Genomic DNA, 23262 nt, shown 5'->3' on the forward strand with positions numbered 1-23262 from the left:
AGTTTCCATTCACTGACAGCAAGCAGAAATCTAACAATGAGAAGCAACTGAAACAGAGGGGAACTTATTAACGGCTGTATGCCAGTATTATGGCGCTAAAAAGTGGCAACTTGTGGCAGACGCCATATTTGCTCTATAATTAGTGACTTTGCCGTATTATGCCGCCTCTGCCGCATTTAAAAAAAGTGGGCTGGGCTTGGCATGAGAGGGCGTGGCCATATGCGGCCCAACTAATTTATTACAACTTACGTCAGAAACTGGCATAAATAATAGTGGCAGTCTAGACTAGCTCGTAGCCGGCGTAACTTTCCTTTTCTGGCGCACGGTCGGCCGGAGATGCGCCTCACTTTTGAAGGGGTGTGCGCCACTTTAATAAAAGAGACGAATCTTAAACCAGCGCTCTTTAGATTAAGATTAGTGTATAAAACACCAGTCCTAATAAATTCCCCCCCCCCCCCCCCCAACGTCTCTTAGGTTTTCATTCCACGATTATTAAGCTTTAAAATCCGAAATCCTTCTAAGATCTGATCACGTTTTCTGGAGACTCTTTTATTTCATCCTTCTTCAGCAGCAGACTCCGACTAGAATATCGTGCAACATACAGGTGATCAAAAACCCCTCAAGGTGGCGCTAGCCCCATAACTTTTGTGTGACCACCCCTGGACCCGCACCTCTTCTTCACACCGGGTTTCTTGTGTCCTTGTGCAGTGTAACAAATCATTTACATGAAATACAAGACCAAGCATGGAGAAAACACTGAGAAAAGAGGGACTACACTGAGGCCCGTCAGTCCATGCACAGTCTGAACAGCTCGAAGAAGCGTCCTGTGCCGGAGAACTTGTTCATATCAGTATCTGAGCTGGAGACATAGATCACTTCTCTTTATCATTCCTTCTGGTTTTTAGTTTGTCCCTATAGTTTTGTCAGTCTGGGATTTTTGACTAATTTGGTCCGGAATAAACAAAGTTTGTTGGCGACCCCGGCAGTAGTGATGACCCAGCGCCGCAGAAGCTTCGTACATGTCGGGCTCTAGACCTCACATTGGGGCTTACATGCTTGGAGCGCGCCGCTGATCATATACACTACATGTCAGAATACACACTATGACTATAAAGTCTCCCATCATGCAAAAACATATACTATGTGGTATGCAGATTTTTTGCGCGGTCCCCCTGTATTGCAAAGCATAGTCACAAAAGATGTGCCGACCCCTACCAGCCAAACATATGGCAAAAAAAAACAGCAGACACTCTTGGCATGTATTTGGCAATTACCCGCATGCGCACCTCTTAGCGTCTTTAGACATCGGGCAGATCCGCATAGGACTTTGTGGAGACCGTCCTAAATATTCCCGCGGAGAGGAAAGCAGACCGACAGAGAAAGCCGGACTCCCCTATAACCCCAATGAGCGCCAGGTGTACAGTTACAGGTTAGGCTTCGTTCTCATCTGCGTCAGGGTTCCGTTCATGGTTTCCGTCCGAGCTTGTCTTCAGGGGAACCCATGAACGGGAACCCTGACTGAAACAAACGGAAACCGTGGGTTTTAATGGTGGCGGTTCCGGTGCAAATGGTTTCTGTTTGTCTCCGTTGTGCAGGGGTTTTCGTCGTTTTGACAGAAGCAATACCGTAGCCGACTGCGCTATTCAGTCCGTCAAAACGACGAAACCCTTGCACAACGGAGACAACCAGCAACCATTTGCACCAAATCCGTCGCCATTGAAATCAATAGTGATGCAAACGGAAACCTATGGTTTCCTATCATGGGATCCCCTGACGCAAAGCTCCTGGTTTCGGCCGTCCCGTCACACTTTCTCCCTGAAGCTTGGGAAAATCGGCCAGTCACAGTTACAGGGGAAATGTAAAAAATTAAAATGTCCCTCAATGACCCTATGGTCAGGTACAATATATACCCCCCCCCTCCCACACACACACATACACAAAAAACACAGCATGCCACTGCAGCCCCGTCCTGACAATACTAGACATCCCCCGTATGAGTGACTGTAACAGAAACCGGGGGGGGGGGGGGGGGGCGGCTTGGAAACGTATTTTAGTGGCACTTCATTAAAATAAAAATAAAATTTGTTTTTTCCTATTTTTTTACATTCCCTGATGACTCCAGAAAGTATTAGGATAAAAATTATTTATAAAGACAAACGAGAAGAAAACCTTACGGAACCGCAAAACTGTGCCTGGTCATTAACAGGGAAACATGACCTGGTCCTGAACTAGTTCAATTCTATGGGCACGTATATGGAGTGTAGCACCCAAGCGCAGTGTGGACAGAGCCTTAAAAAGATCGAGTAGGAAAACTGCAGGAAAATAACAAAAACATAAGAGCGCAAATAAAAAACGTGCATGTCCAATGTAAAATCCCATTCACAGCCATGTAACCCGAACACTGCGCACCCCTCCGTGTTACGGCTTGAAAGTAGCAGACTTTCCGCTGCGGCAAGAAATGGTGCATATTTTGCTGCGTTTTTCTCAATTTTGGGGGATGGTGACGTCTCCCCTGAAAAACACAGGAATTCAGTCACTTTACGCAGCAGGAATAAACACGCTGCGGTCCGAAAAATACGCTCCGCAGGTCAATATCTTGTTGGATTTGTTAAATCTCGTCTACTTTGCTGCTATTGTATTCTGCATATTTTCTGTCTGAAATTCCAGATCTTTCTGTTGGGTTTGGGGGTTCGTTCCCCATTTGGCGCCAGGTTGACAGATAAATGTACAGATATACTTGGGGTAGAGCCGGCTCTCGGGGGTTGATCTTTGCTGAGGTGCAGATCAGTCCTGGATATGAAGTGGATAATAGGAACACAATTTACCGCCGACAATTTAGCAACAATTACCCCGAAATGCTGTCTGCGCGGCGTCACATTGCAGCGCGAGGAATAAGTGAAGGCCGCCCGGGTGCCGACGTCTCAACCAGCCGAAGTCATCCGCTGCGCCAACTTTACTGAAAACTCTGCAAGTGAAGAGAAATGAAACGCTGGAAATAATAGGACACTAAATTACTGTTCCCTACATACACAAAGTTGCTAGGGAACAAGTGATTTCCTCGCTAGCTGCCAGTACAATTACATTTGCAAAGATTTGACAGGGACTGACCTTTGTCTACTCCCTTCCGTCAGCCAGTTACTAGGCATTGAGTAGCTTTGTGATGTGACTGACGGCTCTGATGGGCCGGATTCCAAGCACTTTGCTGTGTGAATGGCGGAGGTGGCCTTGTCTGGGGGAATCTGTAAAGCATCAAGGAGTCCTTAAGTGCGAGCAGCAATGTTAGGATTTCACATATAAATGCCTCCGTATCCAGCGTTCCAATGGAACTTGTGCCAGTAAAAGATGTGACATCGATGGGCATGCGGCGCCTCGCCCCAGTACAGAAGCTCCTTGTAACTTTGAAGTTTTTGAAATAAAGGATATAAAATCTCCTGACCTGGTTGTGGAGCAATTTGAAAAGAGCAAGGGACCCTTAACCCTGTCCCTGCCACTGTTGGGTTCTGTTCACACAGGGTTTTTGGCAGGCAGAAAAAATCTGCCTCCGAATTCCTTCAGAAACGCCTCTTTGCTGCGTTTTTTTGCAGCGTTTTTCACCCATTGAAGCTTATGCAAGGACCGCAGGCAAAACAGCCGCGAAAAAAGCTTGGAAACCAGCACCGCAGGTTTTTATTGGGAGGTCAGAGACGGAACCGCGACAAGAAAGGACATGCCGCTGTTTTTTACCGCCAGCGGCTAAAAGCCGTCTGGGAAAAAAAACGCCTCTTCACCCCATTAAAATCAATGTGGGCCGAGTTCAGATGTTTTTTTTGCGCTGATTCCGACACAGTTTCCACATCAAAATCAGCTTAAAAAAATTATGTGACCAGGGCCTTAAGGCCTCGTGCAGACGTCCTTCACCGTTTTCACGTCCGTTTAAAACGGATCCGTGTGTCCGTTGTGACATCCGTGTGGTTTCCGTTGTCGTTCCGTTGTTCCGTTTTAAACGGTCCGTTAAATTCCATCTTGTGTTGAATGCAGGGAACTTTAGCATGCACTGCCATTGCTTAGCAACAGATCCGTGAAAAACGGACGGCACACGGAAGACTTCAATGGGCCCTACGGTCACTGAATGACGAACAGAAGTAGGACATGCTCTACTAACGGAAGTGTGCATGGCCCCATAGAAATGAATGTGTCAGGGTGCTATCAATTGAAAAAACCGAAAGCCCCCTGAAGAAAATAACTGAAGTGTGCACAAGGCCTTAGTGTAAACATGTACAGCAATACGCGAGATGTCTGCTCAGATATTCTGAAATTTCAATCTTAGAGTTGCCTTGTTTTTGTTCTCTGCTTCTCTGATCTTTTTGACACCGCTGTCACGTAATTGTTGCGCTTGCTCTGGGGTTGCTATGGTAGTAGACGAACAACTAGCATGACTTTCCTGTCATGTGACCTCCATCACATTAAATGAAGGTCACATGACAGGATGTCCCTGCAGAGAAGAGTTAGTCTGCTACCATGGCAACCCCAGAGCAACCACAATAGTTACAGGACGGCAATAGTTACGAGATCAAAGTAAAGCACTAAACCCCCTAATCCTAAAAGAACCCCAATCTTCCAAGCAATACGACTCCTGTATTTCTGTGATGCTGAAGCTGCAGGATTTTCACACTACCGGATACAGGACAAGATAATTAGAAAATGATTCAACTTCAAATATTGTAATTTGGCCTGAAAATGTTTTCATACAAGGATTCAATCTGTATTTGGGGTTATTTAAACAATTATCTCATAATATACATACAATACAAGTATACATACATACAATAATATAAATATATACATATATCATCATATTTTTTTTCCATTATTTTTTCCTTTTATTTTTTACCTTTTTTACTTTTTTTTTTGTGGCGGGAAAAAATAGGATTCCGTCACATACCAGCAAACATATGCCAAAATGACACTCTTTTGGCCTATGTTGAAATATTTGGGACCTATAGACACATTCAGCATAGACACCATGAGCGTTTCCCGGCCCACACGTCCATCGTACACTGCAATGTGAATAGAGCCTTATAGTAGAATATTTACACCGCTTCCATGGGCCTTTCTGATCATCAATATACTTTTCATATACTTTACTATGACTTTGATAAACTGGAAACCAAATGTTCACTAACGCCGGATTAAAGGAATTGTCGCTGTATATTCCAGCATAGTTCTGCTAATACGACTATCTTGAGATTTGTGAGGTGCGGGGTTATCCGCGGGTGCATATTCCTCCCCTACAAAGGCCTTTCCCAGAGGTTTTCGGACACTCCTGATGTAAAGATGAAAGATCCGATGCATGAAGTGACTGTCACTACAGACAATAAGGACGAGAACTTCTCATATCGGATAATTTTTCCAAATGTAAAACCAAAAATGAAAACCTTGAAATCACATTGTATGTTTCACTCGTCGGCCAGAAATCCAGTTTTAATAGGTCCATTTTCATCTCGCTAATGATTTCATGCCAAGGATTTGACAAATTATTTACAGAATTTAATAATTGCAGCTTTTCTCAGAAGTGACAAGAAAACAATTGCTGCACTAAACTCCTCGGTGAGAATGGAGCAAAGCAGGCGGACATTAAAAATAGACTGTCCAATTAAAGGTTGGGCAATTAATTAAGTGCACATTCTGTAAATCTGGACCAAGGAGAATATTCATCAAACCTGTGAATTATGACCTATCTTGTCCAAAAGCCAAATACATTTAACATGAAAAAATGAAAATTGATGACAACATTACCCAAGTAAAGTGCACATGGAGCAGGAATAAGACAGGTGGACTTTGATTCAGTTGGATGAGGTTCGCCCTCAATCATATGTGATTCATCTTCTCGTTCACTATCTTAAAGTTGTTCTACTTGAGCCCTCGAGTGCCAAAAGATCTGACCGAGACCCTGCAACAAGTCGCAGTTGTGTCCGAAGACAATAAGGCTGTTCCACTTTTGAAGCCCGGCATCCATTTTTTTTTTTTTGGAGAGCATGCTATATCACTGTGTCCTATCTGGGCCGTAGCCGGGCTGCTGCCCTAGCCCTGTATGTACATACCCCAGACAAGGCAGAGTGGCCGACCCTGTCCTTATAGCTATGCCCCTGTGTTCTACGATTGTCCAGTATCGTCTTAGAAGGCAGTGAAAACCTTTAGGATCTCAGGCAGATGATAAAGGGGCTCAATGAAAGGGTTGGGGCACCCTAACCCCTCTACTCCATGGGCAATGTGGACATGCACGATTCTCCATCTCTCCACACGCCACATAAAAGTGGAAAGAACGGTCCCAATGGCCACACTCCAAGGGGGAATGAGGGTGACCAAGTTACCTTATGTAGTAGTGGTGGTGAGAAGATGCACCAGGTAGGGGGTCCCATTCTGAGTGTTGTTGTGCGGCTCTAAAGGTGTCAATGGAAATTTCTTGCCCTCATTATAAAACTGTTCTAAAGAACCAAACCTCAGTATACAACCCTATCTCTTGATCTCCGCTCCATTCACAAACTTTTACTTAACAGGACAGAATGCCAAGTCCATGTATAAGACCTCATGCACACGACCGCAAAAAACCTGTGCATGAGTGTGTGTCACCTGGACTCACAGATACACAACAATTCACCAGTATTGGTGAATCTGCAAATCCGGACCGTAAAATGACTTATCCTGAGTTTTTGTGGTCCGGATTTGCGGCCCCGCACCGATCCGTGTAAATCATGGTCGTGTGCATGAGGCCATAGAAAAGAATGGGTCTGCAATTTTTCCGCAAAAATTTAGATAAATTGCGGCTGCAAAAATACGGCCATGTGCATGGATGAGGCCTTACGTTACGCATTTCCGATTGTATAGAGTGGGATGACTTTAAGTCTCAACTCTTTGTGAAGGAATAATATACTAATGAAGTTTACCCTGATAATTTGCTCCGTCATTCACTTTCAGAATTGTGCTTATCTGTGGGTCACCGCACAGGGCGTCGAGCTACGTGCAGCATCCGCGATGATCACAACATATCACCATTTATAAAAACCTCAGCTGAGAAATGGGAGATATTTGTTGTGCAGTCCAGACCTGGCATTCAGTCTACTTGCCTCACCCAGCTTGTGCCTCCTTTCATGGTTTCGGAACATTTGGTGTTTTTACCTCGTTTCGACCACCATTAATTTTGAGCTGGTACCGTAACTAGAATTTATAGGACCTGCACTGCTAAGAATGCCCCCCAGCAGCTTCCATGGCTATAGCTATGCCCATGTCCTGATCACGTGCGGGTTATAAATATTCAGGGTGCAGAGGTTGTGATCGAACTTGGACCCAGGAACCTCAAAAGGTCCATCTGCCCCATATCTAGAGACCAGTACTATAAATGGCGCCTCGTAGCTGGGGGTCCTATTACAGATTTTGCATTGGGGCCCAGGAGCTTCACGTTCCGCCTCTGAGCACATGGTTGGTATTCGTAACACCCTGGATCTCCCTACCTTAATAATTCCTCAGCGTATGATCTCCACCCTATAAAGAAGTGCTGGGGCCCAGCAACTAAACAGATAAGAAGTTTGTGAAGCAGAGAAAACCGAGAACTGACAAGACAATTGTTGTGACTGCTGGAAACTCAGGCTGTTACATTCATATTAAAATATAATGGGCCCATTAAAGTAAAAACACTGCTAAACTTGATTGAATAAATTAGTTAATTAACCATAACATCTAATGCAGTCCTTCGGGGCACATTGCCATTCTTCAAGATGCAGAGCATTTGAAAACGCCACGCACGCCAGTGCAGCGACCGCACATCACGTACGATTAGACTCATCTAACAGGAGACGTATTGCTGCCGCAGACGATGTTCGGAAGGAGCTGAGACCGGTTTTACTGTTTGCCGTGAGAATGGATGGAGACTTTGACAAGCAAATGCAAAGCTTGCTCCGTCCTATTGCAATTTGTCAGTGCCACTAAAACAAATCCGAAAACATTTTCTGACACTTTCTCTAGTGTCTCCTTGAATTTTCCCTGCCTTGGGGCATTGGGGAGCGGGCTGCCCTTTTCTTCTTCATTATCAGGGCATTTCATGCTGATTGCAGTGACATGCATACCAAATGGCATCATTCATGTGAAACTTAACTCGCTGAGCTCTTCGTAAAGACAGCCAGACATCTCTAGAATTAAAGTGTCTTGTAACTGGGTAGATGGATTCATTCAACTCAAACATTGCAATAGCGATTTGCTCCAGAATATAATTTACAGCAATGCATGCAGAAGTCAACAGGAGCAGCCATCGAGGTATCTAACGTGCCACCGCCCGCTGTATGGAGGCCTGATGGTCCCGTGGTGGAGCTGGCACAGTTCACCCAGAACCAGTCATGCTCCTCTGGCTCGTGGAGAAGAGCTCTGTATCCTGGGTAGAATTGTGGCACATGAAGAACCTCGGTGAGATGTGGACTGGGTAATATAAACTGGGTGGAATCACCTGCAGGGTGCAAGGCAAGGATATTCACAATGGGCAGAACTTTTCCTCTTCACTTCATGTATCGGCTGTGTAGGAAGTCTCATGTGTTTATATATTTTTTTCCCACCATTTGCCTTTTACCTCTGACTTTGTCAAAATTTCTATTGGCCAGCTGATCTGCTTGATCTTCTTTCTGATGTGTCCTGGAGATGTCTATGAGCTGGAACCACCACTGATCGCTAGAATGAAGAACCCTTCTTAACAAATCAACTTGGAGCTCTGTAGATGGTCGTGCCGCAGACTTGAACAAGACCATAATGTACATGTTGTCCCATCCAAGTCTACGGTGGAGTCATCACTATTGGCTTTGAGAATTGGATAGCTGTAAACTAAACTCTGCCAGGCTCCCCTCCGTCCAATGGTGGGGTCTCCGGTCAAAGACCCCTATCTGACATGTCAGAAGTTTATTAAAACCAGAGGGTCACTAGTAGGGAATTGGGAATTAATAGAGGGTGGTTCTTTGTTCTAGATCCTCATCTCTTGGGCAGAGTAGAGATCGCTTACATAGAGCTTCTCTCTCGCTTGCTCTTTCTTGCTCGCTCTCTCTTTCTTGTTCTCTCGCTCTTTCTTGCGCTCTCGCTCACTCTTTCTCGCTCTCTTGCTCGCTCTTTCTCGCTTGCGCTCTCTCATACTCTTGCGCTCTCTCACACTCTTGCGCGCTCTTTTTTGCGCTCTCTTTCTCGTGCTCTCTCATCCTATATTACACAGACAACACATTGATATGAATGGACACTGTGTAATGCTTAATTTCTCCTGTGGTGGCGCTGCAGGGAAACTCAACACTTACTGCCAGGTTTGCTTACAGCTGATCGCCGGGGATCCCAGCGGGAGGACACTTTATCTGCTTCTAGTCAAGAGACCCTTTTAATAAGTAGGGATTGTCCAAAGCGGAGAACTCTTCCTATTCCTTATCTACTCGCAGCTGTTTCTTAGTGGAAGCATTTCATTGTCATTGGCCTGTGAGCAGAGCGTCTATTACTGCAGCTATGGACTGAGCAGAATGTATTCGGCAAGAACAGCTTTGCACAATTTGTAAACTGATGAAAGTTTTCCTCTAACAACAGCTTTCCCTGTCCATCTGGAAGAAATGTAGAAGGAGGCTGTGAAAATGTCACAATAATACATTTGTACTGAACAAAAACTTTCCTAATCTAATTTAAAAACATTGCTCCACCACCTATAGGCAGCGGCAGGCAACTGGCTCCCGTCACCATTAATATTAGCCAGACCTCGGCTGCTACAAATATTTATTCTATGGTTACATACTGCCTCTGCTTTCATGTAGGTTAAGCTGTAATCTATGGCTTGTCAACTGCAGGATATAGCAGGGGATAAATCATCCTCTCCCCAACTGATAGATGTCTGAAGTGTTGTATATAAATGGCGGGAGATGTCAATGTATGGCCCAGTTTAGGTTGCGTTAGCTATAAACACTGACATTCCTTAGCGGTGAAGCCATTTGCTGGCTAAGCACTCGAAAGCTTCTCCGGGGTCGGACGCTTTCTGTACTCAATCAGGTTTTAATGATTTCAGATGCATGCAATTAATGAGCGTTAGATTAATTGGAAGATTATGGCACGAGGGTCCGGGATGTGGTGAGAAGCCGTCAATACATTATACCCGTGCTGACAGCCTCCTTCAGCTTCCTGACATTGAGTGATCGGAGGCTTGGATTTGCCCTTTTGATGGAATGTACCTGGCGGACAAGATTTCCTCAATGTTTATCATACGCCAGATGGGCGCCGTAGTCCCAGACATTCAAGAAGTCCCCCAACCTTCCTTGTTCTCCTTGTAAGGATCTCCGACATTGCCAATCAACATCAGAATAATATGACAAAGAAGCGTTTTTTGGAAGAAGGCAGCCATGTTTTTCTAATCCTAGACAACTCCTTCAATACTAAATGTTGCTCCTAAATGGACGGGCTCTTACTGATCTGAGCTTCATTTCCTATAACCACTTTGCACAGTGCCGCACCCTCCGTCGTTGCAGGTATAACCACTGATGGTCGTCCTGTGACATCATTCTTGTAAATATATTACTGACATTTTGGATCTCGGAGCCTTATTACCGGCATGTACGAGGCTGCTGGGTATAGATTAGTGACGGAAGGTGAGAGGGCGCATGATATGCTAAATTAATGCAATTTGTTGGTGGCACAGGCTGGAATATTAATATAGGAGTATGTGATGAATGATTGTTCTGTCCCGACCTCCACTATTTCAACATTTCCAGTTCCTGCCGTGAAACTTCTGCGTTATGGATTTTTCTTCTTCGTCTATCTAGTCCGAGATCTGATCTGCCTCTGTTCGTAAACCCATAACATCTTTCACTTCATTCCCTATCATGGCCGGCCACAGGGTGTGCCACTAGTGCGATTGCACAGGACGCATCAGCCACCCCTGTCGAAGGGGATGCCACAGACTGCCTGGCAGCTGAGGCATGCGACATCTGCAATCTTAATATTGTGTAGCAATTATATGGTATTTTATTGCATTACCTTCTGTATGGAATGGTTATGATATGTTGATATTATTATATGAGCACTGCTGTATTTCCTTGTGTGATTCTGCTATTTAGGTTGTTGTTTGGCCAATGTATGCCATGGCTATATGGGTGCTTATAATTAGGTACTGTATGGCATGGCTTTTTTTTTTTTGTACCCTGTATGACCGTACACCATATGGGGAGGTGGCAGAAGTTACCGCACAAAGCATCATCCAATGTAAGGCCGGTCCTGTTTTCTAGGATCTGCTCCCGTTGCTGATCCTTTAAGACGAGCAGCAGAAATACAGAGTTGAGTCTCCAGCTTTCCATACAGCTGATTCCCACACATTTTTTGTCTTGACTTTTATGTAGTTTTCTCTTTGCGTTCTCGCCGTGATTTATGGTCATTTGTGTGATTGCATTGCTTTTCTTTATGGCAGCTTATGTCATTCTACTTTTGTCACAAATGACTGCTATAAAGTGTGGAGGAACACTATAAACCATTAGCCCAAGTCCCTGAAAGTCAAGGTTTCCTGAGTATATAAAAAGAGACAGATCGTGACAAGTGCGTTGTGCCAGGGATCCTGAGGCATGATGGGTCATTTCATGCAGCACTGCCAGACTTGCCCAGTTCTTCACTCACAGTTCAGCATTTTTGTACAGTGGTCGAGTTCGTAAAAGGTCGTCAGACATCTGAGTAATGTTTCCAGAAACACAAATTTTTATATTTTTGAAGATTCAGCTCCTCTTGTTCACGCGGTCCCTGACAAATATGTGGCACAAATCATAGCACGCTCCTCTTTAGCTGAGCGCTCCGACAATGTCAAAGCCATATTTCTAACACGCATACAAGTCGAGAAGAACTTCTAGGAGATGGGTCCAGCACCGGAGGTTACTGTGGCCTCGGTGTGATGCTTCGTATGTCAGAGATAGGAGGTAAAAGTCCATAAGTCATATCATAACCCGTAAGAGAAAACTGGTGTCATTGACGTGTGTTCCATGGATCTGATAGAGCTTCCCCTTATAGGAGACAATGGCTAGGATATCCCATCAATGTCCGATCGGCCACAAGAACGAAGTAGCAGTTACGCCATCAAAATTCTGTGACTTTCCACCTCCTGTTGGCTCCTCTTGGCTTTCTCTGGAGGCTTTAGTTGATGGCTAGTAAACTTAAGGTCCTCTTACCCGGCCCGATATGCGCCACTCAACGAGCCAGCTGGATCGGTGCTCGTTTGCTCCTTTCAAAAGAAGCTATGATCAGTAATGTATGGGCACCCCAAGTGTTTCCATATATCCCATAAACCATAACCGAGAATCTCTGCCGTTATCTGTGGCCTGGTCTCGACTTGTATTGATGGGATGCAGATCTGCTGTTTGGCATGAATGGCTTTTATAAGACAGCACCCAACAACGAGCAAAAAATCCAACATGGCAGATCTTCTTCTCCGCAGGTATCGGTCCTTAATATTCAGCATCTAGTCTTGTCTGTGACACGGAAAGGTCCTGATGGTTGGCAGAAAATGGTCTAAAATCTCGACTGTATGACCAACTCTACTCCTGGTTACACAACTTTCAGTGTATTGCTGGTCTCTCTCCTAAAAGATGATTTGGGGGTCTTTATGCTGGGAGTTTTCCTAAACCAACATTTACAAGTTTCTTTCAGCACTAGAAAACCTAACAAGAATACCATTGAATGGTATAACTATAGTCGTAGCAGCTTCTATGGGGCCCAGTGGTTGAGGGGCCACTCCAGTTCAATTTCAGTTCCCTGTCACTAGGTGATGGGGGACCAACTCATCTTGCTATGGGGGTTCTATGAAGTCTAGTTACACCCCTGAGCCCATTGAAATCCGTGCCTAGTCTTTGATATAATGGAAAGGCCTGGAAGGAATTCCGAATTTTGCTGTTTAATGTAAATAGAGGTTTTAGCGCCATTTCTTTATACTCCCTTCTCCAGAATTGCACCTTTTTTTTAAAGTTCTTGTCTCATCACAGATAACCCCTTTCATAGTTGCGTAACTAAGAATCACTGGGCCTCATAGCAAACTTTTGACTGGGCCCCCTCCCCTAGGTGCCACACACAACCCGCCCTTGTAGATAGTGCCCCCCTGTAAATAGTGCCATACAGCCCCCGTGATGCCCGTCAGTCCAGTGGCGGCATTGTATTCTCCTGAGGGCAGGGAGTTTGATTTCTCCCCTTCATTCTGCAGTCTTCTAATAACATTACATCAGAGAATTGCTTACAATACAATTCCCTAGTATATTTAAAGTGACAGTAGCAGAGCTGGACTCCTCCTGTTTTTTAGGAGTGGCGAAAGCTTTGAAAGATCCATTTTCAAACGGATCCCGACGATTACTGATCGGATCATCCCTGTCTCTACTAGTGCGTATGAGAGGGTTAATGTATAGAGGGTCCTTACATCTGACCCAACTCCCACTCCAGGTGGTTCCTCTCTTCATTTTGCCCCTCCCGTCCCCTATATAACTTTCTTAATTCAATTTTTGCTTAGAAGTATGTACAGTCAGGTTCCTTTAATCCAGAATTTGATAGTCCAGCACTTGGTTCCAGCAGAACTGAAATAAAATGTGGAATTTCCCGGGAACAGAAGCAGAAGATGGAGTAGAGAAAATCCATCATTAATTAAAAAAAACACAAAATGACCACAGCCAGAGGCGTTACTTCAGGGTCCAATCAAGGCGTAACTACCGCAGTAGCAGCCATAGCGGTTGACACGAGGCGCGTTAATCTAGGGGGCCCGGTATAGACCACTGTCTATTGGATCCAATAGATATCAGGCAGTCTCCCTTCTCTTTCCTTGCTCAAGGTTCTGCCACCGCACACAGTCCTGAGGGGTCTGGATTATTTTAAGGGTCTGGTCTGCACAGTATATGAAGCACACGTAGCAACACAGTATATATATGGCGGCACAATATATCTCTTGACCATGGTGGGTTTCGAAAGTTTGCTATGGTACCCAGCAATTCCTAGTTATGCCCCGTTCCCCAATGCAAAATCTGTAACAGGCCCCCACCCTCTGTACCATGTGCTATTTGTAATACTGGTGTCGTCTTATGTGACAGATTGGCCTTTGGACCCCTTCGGTACCAGGGCCCAGATGTGACTTCTATCTCTACACCACCTTTATGTACGCCCCGGACAGTAGACTAACTGGTCTTCCTGAAGGTCGTCTGTCCTTAGTGGGGTGTATGTTTCCAGGGCCATCTGATAATCCGGCACTTCTCTGGTGTACTTGATGCCGGATTAAAGGCATTTTACTGTAGATTTAGCCAATTTATATCTTAAAGGGTAACTAAGCGTTCAACGAACTTCTGACATGTCAGAAGTTTTGATTGCTGGGGGTGCGAGCACTGAGACCCCCACCAAAAGCTAAAGCGGCAGAAAATCTTGTGTGAGCGCTCAGCCGCTTCATTTCTCTTTGGCTTTTTCCGGAAATCAATGTAGCGGTGTACGGACGCAATATAAAGTCTATGAGCCCGTCCTCCGCTACATCGGCTTTCCGGAAAAAGCCGAACAGAAATGAAGCGGCTGAGCGATCGCACGAGACCTTCAGCTGCTTCGTTCTAGCGATTGGTGGGGGTCTCAGTGCTCGGGCCCCACCAATACAAACTTCTGACATGTCACTATTATATCTCACTATTACATGTCAGAAGTTTGTTGATCGTTTAGTTACCCTTTAATGTGTATATTAAAAACTATTGAAAAACATACGGTATAGCGGTATGAAAAGTTGAAATGCTTCTTTAATATGTGCCCTATATGTCAATCACTTCTTAAAGCGATAGGCAGTATTAAAGGACCAGAGAAGGTCTACAGAATACGGGATGGTTGCAGGATTTGGGGGGTGCTGGAGGGGAACATTATAGACTCCTTCTTACCGCAGATCTCATTTCCTTGTTCTACAAGTATTGGTTGGATATAACCCCCTCCCCCATTTAGTTAACAACTCCTAAAACTAATATATTTCCTAAGGAATGAGGTCCAAATCGTATGTCCAGGGCCCGGCCGGGCTGTTCTGTGAGGTGGGCCTGGAGCACGGCCACTTCACCGCCCCCTTGTTTTCCCCCGGGGGAGGCAAATGTCGTATTGATTTGGTATGTGGATAATCCACTCTGTGGGAAATTACGGGCAGTTTTCTGGACATTCACAGAATCTGCAACAAGAAGCTGAAATCTCTAATCACATCCCATGGGAAGGAAGTAAATTAACATTGGTGACACTTAGTAACCTGCAAACTACTCTCATTGATTATTTTAATTTTATCCCTGACACACTGTTTAGTGAGAGCTTCTATGCAATTTCCCTGCCTCTCACTCCTGTCAGTGGCGGCAAAAAACTGCCAGAGATCAGCGTCAACCGGGCCGATGTTCTGTACAGTGGAGAAAAGTAAGAAACATGGCAACTTTACTGCCACCCGTAATTACAGGAATTTAGACCTTTTTCACGTTTTAGCATTTTTAGATGGAGGAACTCATCCAGCGACCTATAATGCAGGGAGTGTACTTAAAGTAACAACGATGGTTATGTCTGGTGAAAATCCTGAGGGGCGGGGCATGACACAGGGAGTCTATCTATCTGTCTATCTAGCACACAAGAAAATGGCGACCGCACACTACGAATACCAATGCCACCTATACATAAATAAATATAAATAAATATGCATAACTGCTAATTCTACTTACAATAGGGAGGTTCTTGGCGCACATTTTGGTCAAAATGTGTGGGCCCATCTGCCACGACAAGGCGTCCTCTATAGGTGGGAACCTACGCTGCACATACAGCCAGAACTGGGACTAAGCCTACATATATCTGGGGATGGTAGTGTCACGGGGTGTGGACCCACTGGGCCGTACCACGTAGCGGGATAGCAGCTGGCCAAACAGGTACAATGCAATGTCTATAGTTCAGAAAGGGTACCTGAGGCAATGTAGACAGTAGCGGTAGATTCAGGCTAAGATGAGGCTCCGACAGTAGACAGACACCCGGCGGGGTGCGGCACAGTAGATGCAGCAGAGGGCACAACACGACTCCAACTCTTCACAACACAGAGACAGGGTAGCACGGGATACAGGGTACAGGCAGCAGGAACGGGTAACACTGGGAACTGGAAAACACTAGGAGACCATTTGCAATTACAAACTTTAGGTAACACAACAACGCTCAGGCAAGGATCGAAAGGGCAGAGCCCCTTTTATAGTCCTGAAGCATTCTGGGCTGATTGCAGTATTCTGCAACTGTGCACGTGCTGGCCCTTTAAAGAGGCTCTGTCACCAGATTTTGCAGCCCCTATCTGCTATTGCAGCAGATCGGCGCTGCAATGTAGATTACAGTAACGTTTTTATTTTTAAAAAACGAGCATTTTTGGCCAAGTTATGACCATTTTTGTATTTATGCAAATGAGGCTTGCAAAAGTCCAAGTGGGCGTGTTTACAGTAAAAGTACAACTGGGCGTGTATTATGTGCGTACATCGGGGCGTGTTTACTACTTTTACTAGCTGGGCGTTAGGAATGGGAGTGTATGATGCTGACGAATCAGCATCATCCACTTCTGTTCGTTAACACCCAGCTTCTGGCAGTGCAGACACACAGCGTGTTCTCGAGAGATCACGCTGTGACGTCACTCACTTCCTGCCCCAGGTCCTGCATCGTGTCGGCCACATCGGCACCAGAGGCTACAGTTGATTCTTCAGCAGCATCAGCGTTTGCAGGTAAGTCGCTACATCGACTTACCTGCAAATGCCGATGCTGCTGCAGAATCAACTGTAGCCTCTGGTGCCGATGTGTCCTCGCTCGTCTGACACGATGCAGGACCTGTGAGTGACGACACAGCGTGATCTGGCAGAAGCTGGGCGTTCTGAAGAGAAGTGGATGATACTTCTATACACAACGCCCAGCTAGTAAAAGTAGTAAACACGCCCCGATGTACGAACACAATACACGCCCAGTTGGACTTTAGCAAGCCTCATTTGCATAAATACAAAAATGGTCATAACTTGGCCAAAAATGCTCGTTTTTTAAAAATAAAAACGTTACTCTTATCTACATTGCAGCGCCGATCTGCTGCATTAGCAGATAGGGGTTGCAAAATCTGGTGACAGAGCCTCTTTAAGGCCATGCACGCGCGGGAGCGCGCCTTGCGGGAGACAGTGTTCGGACCAGGAAATGAGTGCCGGCATCTCTCAGGAGGGAGATGCCGCCGGGAACTCACTCGTCCATGGCCGCGGCCGTCAGAGGGTAAGTCAGGACGACGGTCCGCGGCCATAGACGTTACAGGTAGGAACCAGCATTAAATTAATTAAAATAACCCAGGGCAGAATGGGTGGAGTGCAAGATCAAAAATGGAGGCCGTCACTAACCCCGCATATATGGATCACATAAACAACACAAAAGTATAAACGGCACATTCCAACAAAATGAAACTATCTATCGATCTATGTGTTCTTTTATTCAAACTACTAAATTTTTTATAGAAAATAAATTGTAATCTTCAAGCATGCGTCCTCCTTTTGAACACCATATTACAGCTCATATACATAGGATTAATCTACATAAATAGGGTAATAAACGTGTACATACATTACATTACTTATCCTGTACTGATCCTGAGTTACATCCTGTATTATACTCCAGAGCTGCACTCACTATTCTGCTGGTGGAGTCACTGTGTACATACATTACATTACTTATCCTGTACTGATCCTGAGTTACATCCTGTATTATACTCCAGAGCTGCACTCACTATTCTGCTGGTGGAGTCACTGTGTACATACATTACATTACTTATCCTGTACTGATCCTGAGTTACATCCTGTATTATACTCCAGAGCTGCACTCACTATTCTGCTGGTGGAGTCACTGTGTACATACATTACATTACTTATCCTGTACTGATCCTGAGTTACATCCTGTATTATACTCCAGAGCTGCACTCACTATTCTGCTGGTGGAGTCACTGTGTACATACATTACATTACTTATCCTGTACTGATCCTGAGTTATATCCTGTATTATACTCTAGAGCTGCACTCACTATTCTGCTGGTGGTGTCACTGTGTACATACATTACTTATCCTGTACTGATCCTGAGTTACATCCTGTATTATACTCCAGAGCTGCACTCACTATTCTGCTGGTGGAGTCACTGTGTACATACATTACATTACTTATCCTGTACTGATCCTGAGTTACATCCTGTATTATACTCCAGAGCTGCACTCACTATTCTGCTGGTGGAGTCACTGTGTACATACATTACATTACTTATCCTGTACTGATCCTGAGTTACATCCTGTATTATACTCCAGAGCTGCACTCACTATTCTGCTGGTGGAGTCACTGTGTACATACATTACATTACTTATCCTGTACTGATCCTGAGTTATATCCTGTATTATACTCTAGAGCTGCACTCACTATTCTGCTGGTGGTGTCACTGTGTACATACATTACTTATCCTGTACTGATCCTGAGTTACATCCTGTATTATACTCCAGAGCTGCACTCACTATTCTGCTGGTGGAGTCACTGTGTACATACATTACATTACTTATCCTGTACTGATCCTGAGTTACATCCTGTATTATACTCCAGAGCTGCACTCACTATTCTGCTGGTGGAGTCACTGTGTACATACATTACATTACTTATCCTGTACTGATCCTGAGTTACATCCTGTATTCTACTCCAGAGCTGCACTCACTATTCTGCTGGTGGAGTCACTGTGTATATACATTACTTATCCTGTACTGATTCTGAGTTACATCCTGTATTCTACTCCAGAGCTGTACTCACTATTCTGCTGGTGGAGTCACTGTGTACATACATTACATTACTTATCCTGTACTGATCCTGAGTTACATCCTGTATTCTACTCCAGAGCTGCACTCACTATTCTGCTGGTGGAGTCACTGTGTATATACATTACTTATCCTGTACTGATCCTGAGTTACATCCTGTATTCTACTCCAGAGCTGCACTCACTATTCTGCTGGTGGAGTCACTGTGTATATACATTATTTATCCTGTACTGATTCTGAGTTACATCCTGTATTCTACTCCAGAGCTGTACTCACTATTTTGGAGTCACTCTGCTCAATACTCCCCTCCCCCCTGCTTATAGTATATAACTTAATCCACACTATAACACAATTGATGCTTAAGATCACCAATGCAATTGAATGTGCTGATCGCTGGTGCCAAGAGACCCAGGTCACGTTCCCCTGATGGCAGGTAATAGCAGCACCACTAACTTTTGCCATGAGTCGTACGCTGTAAACAGAGACGTTATTATCTCACAGATCAACTTGCAAACATTTTTGAAAAGAGGTGCCCGGTTAGTCCTGAGACAAGTGAACTCCCGGGCCCCCCATCCTGATCGCTTCCATCACGCACGACCTTCTCTATCAACGGGAAATTAATCTGCGTCCTATCTGTTGTTTCAGAACTTGGTGCTCTCCTCTCCCTGATTATTGGAAAAGATTTACTGGAATCGGCCTGTCTGAATGATGGAGCTGAGGAAGCTTTTAACAGGCACCTCGATCACAGTAATGCCACGAATATGGAGAAAAAGCTCCGGCTGCTTCTTTTTATTACGTCAAATACAGACAGACTATTAGTTGGAAAAGCTTTCTCTAAAACACCAATGATGGATCACAATCATAAATGCAACGCTCAGGATAGATTTTTGTTGAATTCCTGATTCTGGAGATGATAATTACTTGTAAATAGCAGGAATTTGATAAACTTTCTCATGCGGATCAGGAAATTCTGAAACATTAACATGAATCCCGAGGACGGCAGACAGACGGGTATTAATAAATGATAGTTAAAGGGAGACCGCCACCAGAATAAAGAAAACGGCACCAGCCGCTGCTTTCCTGTATACGGCGTCAATAAAAAGTTCTCACCCCCTGCACTTTCACATGTTTTAAACAAAGTTGCATCACAGCAAACGTAGAGTTTTGGCCGCTGATCAGCAAAAATAGAATCTTGTGTCATAAAGCTTGAAAGGGTTGTCTACTTTAGAAAGCCCATGTCATATACCCTACTAGGAAATTGTGGGTTACTAGAGGGGTTCGTCTGGACCTTAAGAATTCTTTAACACACAATATTTGAGTGCATAAGAACTATACACCCCTCTAGTCAGTATTTACTGTTAGCGCCTTCTGATTTTGTGTGGGCAGTGCACACCCAGACAATGAAATTTTTCCTCAGTCATCTTGCAAAACTGTTCACACCCCATGGACACTGTATGTAATCTGGTGTTTCTGACTAGGCTACTTAAGTACATTAAGAAGGTCACCATGGACTGCCATAAATGTCTGATAGGACAGGGTCTCACCTTTGGGACCATCACCTATCGGGAGAACGAGACTCCCCTGTCTTGACATTCTGCTGGGCGAGGCAGGATTCAGGCGGAGAATAAGGGGGGATTCACACGAGCGTGATTTTCGTGCGTGCAGACCGCGTTTTTTTTCGCGCGCCACGCACAGCCCTATAGAAGTCAATGGGGCAGTTCAAACAGTGCGTGATTTTTGCGCACCGTTTGTTCGCTGCGTACAAAACGCGACAGGTTCAATATCTCCGCGTATTTCGCGCATCACGCACCCATTGAAGTCAATGGGTGCGTGAAAACCACGCAGGTCGCACGGAAGCACTTCCGTGCGAACCAACTGAAACAGCGCACCAGCTGTCAAAAGGATGAATGTAAACAGAAAAGCACCACGTGCTTTTCTGTTTCCAAACATCCAAACGGAGTGTCTTTGAGATGAGCGAACCCGGACAACCGAACTTCACCGGGTTCGGCCGAACTCGTTTTGGCCGAACCCGGCAAAAAAATTTCCGGTACGCGACGTCAGGAGATAGTCACTGTCCAGGGTGCTGAAAGAGTTAAACTGTTTCAGCACCATGGACAGTGACTTCCGATCCCAATATACATGAACCTGTAAAAAAAAACGAAGTTCTGACTTACCGATAACTCCCGGCTTCTTCCTCCAGTCTGACCTCCCGGGATGACAATTCAGTCCAAGTGACAGCTCCAGCCAAGCACAGGCTGCAGCGGTCACATGGACTGCCGCGTCATCCAGGGAGGTGGGGCACGATGTCAAGAGAGGCGCGTCACCAAGGACGCGTCACCAAGGCAACGGCCGGGAAGTTCCCGGTAAGTACGAACTTTTTCTTTTTTTTAACAGGTTTCTCGATATTGTGTTCGGCATTCACTGTCGGGTGCTGAAAGAGTTAGCTCTTTCAGCACCTTGGACAGTGACGGGCGTCGACTAGCCTCATCTCTATGATGGCGGCTGCGCGAAAATCACGCAGCCGCGAATCATACACGGATGACACACGCAGCTGTCAAGTGTTTTTTGCTCGCGCAAAACACCGCGTTGTTTGCGCGCGCAAAAACGCAACGTTCGTCTGAATCTGCCCTAAATGCGGAGGTCCATGCAAGCTTGCTTTTGATATTTGTGTAACTCTCATAGACTAAAATGGGAAGACGTTGTTATATTCCATAATTACTGAGCCCGTCCCTAACCTTTTATGGTTAAAAAAAAAAAAGCATAATGGAGATATATTCAAACTTGTGCAAGGGAAATGTGCAGTAGTTGCATATGGACTCCTCATATTTTTCAGAGGCTATTTGGGAACAGGTACTACACATTTTCATGTGCACCAGTTTTTATACATCTCCCCCATAGTCTCTTCTTTGGGGCTGAGGTACAAAGATGATTATAATTGTGGTGCAGGGGCTGCAGACTGCCGTATGCGGCTGCAAATTTGATGGTGGGATAACCCACAAAAATTCTTACATAATCATTGCGAATGACTACAGCTCCTACTAGAGCAATGCAATATATTAGTGCACTAAATAAAGAAAGATGCGTTTTTCATTCATGTACAAGGACCTAAACTGGAGTGCCCGCATTCTCCACCATAATGTAATGCTGTAAAGCAGGACTTTTTGTTCCTACTGCTGTTTTGGAGGAGGTTTTGAGCACTCTAAATGTCACTGGTTAGAAAATGTGCGTGATTCTATACATAATAAAATTTTGTGAAAAAACATGAATGTAAAAAAAAATGAATTAAACAAATACAAATATTAGCAATTCATAATTTAATTTACTCAAATTCCTTTATTTTATTTTTATAGACCTGAAGAGAGACACTTACAGAAGAATATGATGCCGAAAAAAGCCAGAAGGTAAGTCGTTCGTTATAAATCGTCATGTTCATAGATGTATAAAGTCTTACAGGGTGGATGACAGAAGGAGTTTTATTAAAGGGGTTGTCCAGGTTTAGAAAAACATAGCTGCTTTGCTACAGAAACGGCGCCACACCATTCAATGGGTTGTGTATTGCTCTGCCTCATTGATAGGTCTGACTTTCAATGCCACACTTCCCGCTATTCATGCACGCTTAGCTCTACATGTTTATTTCAACAGTGAGAGGGGAATAAGACTCTGGCAGAGGCTTATCTTCCGAGGGAACAAAGGATCGAGCATGCCCGATCCTTCTTCACCTCAACCGGAGGCCCCATACACTTTAGATCGTTGGCTGGTCCTGATGAAATTGGTGCGTTCAAAGGAGTTCTATCTAATGTGTATAGGCGCCTTTTTGTAGGATCGTTTCAAAAAGTTAAAGCTCTTGTGTGGGTAGAAAAATCCTTTTTGAATAAATAGAGGGCAATCCCCCAGTCAACTGTTCTTCGGGCCCACCAGAAGACATAATTCTGAGGGCCCATCCTCTGTCTATACAGAACATGTGCATGTCAACTTTTAGATTCATCCTGATCTTTATTATCACTGCACACACGGGACAGATCATCAATAAGGTCTTCTGGGATGATTCACCTACAAAACATACACCCTAGTGGTAAGTGATTTGGTTCTAAATGGAGTTCTATATTTGCCGGACCTATGGGGCCCATTATTGCATCAGCGCCTGGGCCCACTAGAGGATCATGTGGTACTCTGGTGGGCCAGTCCTGTTTTATTGTGTTGCGTCTTCTCATAATGTCTTCAGAATAAGATGAAACTTCAGTCGGGTCGTTTGTGGTTCCAGTAGATTCAAGTTGATTTGGTCAAGTTTCCAGTGTTTTTTCTGGCTACGTTGTTTTTAAATGTCTACATCAACACAAAGTTAAAGGGGCGTCAATACTTTTTCTGTCCTACTTCTTTATTGTTCAGCTTGCATATCCATAAAAATATCAATCTTTGCTGTTTGCATCATACAGCGAGTAACTGACTCCAG

General features: G+C 44.7%; 1 protein-coding gene across 1 annotated transcript in view; it reads left to right on the forward strand.

Moving 5' to 3' along the window:
* The window catches only part of TSHZ2 (teashirt zinc finger homeobox 2), an 863437-nt gene that overhangs the window by 543540 nt on the left and 296635 nt on the right, over positions 1–23262 (forward strand). The window contains exon 8 of the transcript XR_012851541.1: positions 22163–22213. The gene's annotated coding sequence lies outside the window, so the exon portion shown is untranslated. The remainder of the gene's footprint in view (positions 1–22162; positions 22214–23262) is intronic.

Source organism: Rhinoderma darwinii, chromosome 13, assembly GCF_050947455.1.
Source record: "Rhinoderma darwinii isolate aRhiDar2 chromosome 13, aRhiDar2.hap1, whole genome shotgun sequence".
Classification (NCBI taxonomy): Eukaryota; Metazoa; Chordata; class Amphibia; order Anura; family Rhinodermatidae; genus Rhinoderma; species Rhinoderma darwinii.